This window comes from Schistocerca gregaria, unplaced genomic scaffold, assembly GCF_023897955.1.
Source record: "Schistocerca gregaria isolate iqSchGreg1 unplaced genomic scaffold, iqSchGreg1.2 ptg001616l, whole genome shotgun sequence".
NCBI classification, from domain to species: domain Eukaryota; kingdom Metazoa; phylum Arthropoda; class Insecta; order Orthoptera; family Acrididae; genus Schistocerca; species Schistocerca gregaria.
The window spans coordinates 20,001-21,756 of NW_026062890.1; the positions used below are offsets into that span (position 1 = coordinate 20,001).

At 55.2% G+C, this 1,756-nt stretch overlaps 1 non-coding gene across 1 annotated transcript in view; it reads right to left on the bottom strand.

Moving 5' to 3' along the window:
• The window catches only part of LOC126333643 (small subunit ribosomal RNA), a 1,893-nt gene extending 715 nt beyond the window's left edge, over nt 1–1,178 (bottom strand). The window contains exon 1 of the ribosomal RNA XR_007564303.1: nt 1–1,178. This exon is cut by the window's left edge and continues 715 nt beyond it. This is a non-coding gene — a ribosomal RNA (small subunit ribosomal RNA).
• Between the last annotated feature and the right edge of the window lie 578 nt (nt 1,179–1,756).

Genomic DNA, 1,756 nt, shown 5'->3' on the forward strand with positions numbered 1-1,756 from the left:
AGCTTTGGTTTCCCGGAGGCTGCCCGCCGAGTCATCGGAGGAACTGCGGCGGATCGCTGGCTGGCATCGTTTATGGTTAGAACTAGGGCGGTATCTGATCGCCTTCGAACCTCTAACTTTCGTTCTTGATTAATGAAAACATACTTGGCAAATGCTTTCGCTTCTGTTCGTCTTGCGACGATCCAAGAATTTCACCTCTAACGTCGCAATACGAATGCCCCCGCCTGTCCCTATTAATCATTACCTCGGGTTCCGAAAACCAACAAAATAGAACCGAGGTCCTATTCCATTATTCCATGCACACAGTATTCAGGCGGGCTTGCCTGCTTTAAGCACTCTAATTTGTTCAAAGTAAACGTGCCGGCCCACCGAGACACTCAACAAAGAGCACCCTGGTAGGATTTAAACGGGGTCCGCCTCGGGACGCGAAAGCACCCCTTCGGCTCGCCCCACCGGCAGGACGTCCCACGATACATGCCAGTTAAACACCGACGGGCGGTGAACCAACAGCGTGGGACACAAATCCAACTACGAGCTTTTTAACCGCAACAACTTTAATATACGCTATTGGAGCTGGAATTACCGCGGCTGCTGGCACCAGACTTGCCCTCCAATAGATACTCGTTAAAGGATTTAAAGTGTACTCATTCCGATTACGGGGCCTCGGATGAGTCCCGTATCGTTATTTTTCGTCACTACCTCCCCGTGCCGGGAGTGGGTAATTTGCGCGCCTGCTGCCTTCCTTGGATGTGGTAGCCGTTTCTCAGGCTCCCTCTCCGGAATCGAACCCTGATTCCCCGTTACCCGTTACAACCATGGTAGGCGCAGAACCTACCATCGACAGTTGATAAGGCAGACATTTGAAAGATGCGTCGCCGGTACGAGGACCGTGCGATCAGCCCAAAGTTATTCAGAGTCACCAAGGCAAACGGACCAGACAAGCCAATCCGATTGGTTTTGATCTAATAAAAGCGTCCCTTCCATCTCTGGTCGGGACTCTGTTTGCATGTATTAGCTCTAGAATTACCACAGTTATCCAAGTAACGTGGGTACGATCTAAGGAACCATAACTGATTTAATGAGCCATTCGCGGTTTCACCTTAATGCGGCTTGTACTGAGACATGCATGGCTTAATCTTTGAGACAAGCATATGACTACTGGCAGGATCAACCAGGGAGCTGCGTCAACTAGAGCTGAGCAGCCGGCCGCCCGGGAGTGTGTCCCGGGGGCCCGCGCGAACACGCAAGCGTCCGCTCAATTATTCTGCAAACAGGAGGAGGCCGAGCTCCCCTGCACGATACACCTCGAAACCCTCTCAGGTCCCGGCGGCGCGCAGCGCCGTCCTAGGTACTTGGTCGGTTTCGAGAGAGGCGCAATCGCCCGGAGTTAGGCGAGTAGACGGTTTTAGTGCGAACACCCTTGCTCCCAACTGAGCTTGCCGCTGCCGACAGAGGCCCGGGAGCGTGCTGTCGTGGCATTGCCGGCGGGAGACAACACGCGCCACCTATGGTGACCGGCAGCTCCAACGCCAGCGCCACACAAGGGCAAAGCCCCACTTGGGTGCAGAAGCGAACTCTCCCAGCACAGCGCACGCGCCAACACGTCCGCACAACTGCGATACAAACCACCTGCGAGAACCGCTGGGGCGACCGAGCAGCAGACGGCGTCGCGGCGCCGAGTGCCAGGCGGCGGCGCATCCTCAACGCACACAGTCCTCAATCAGACCAGCACACTGCAGATGTCCACCACGCTTCG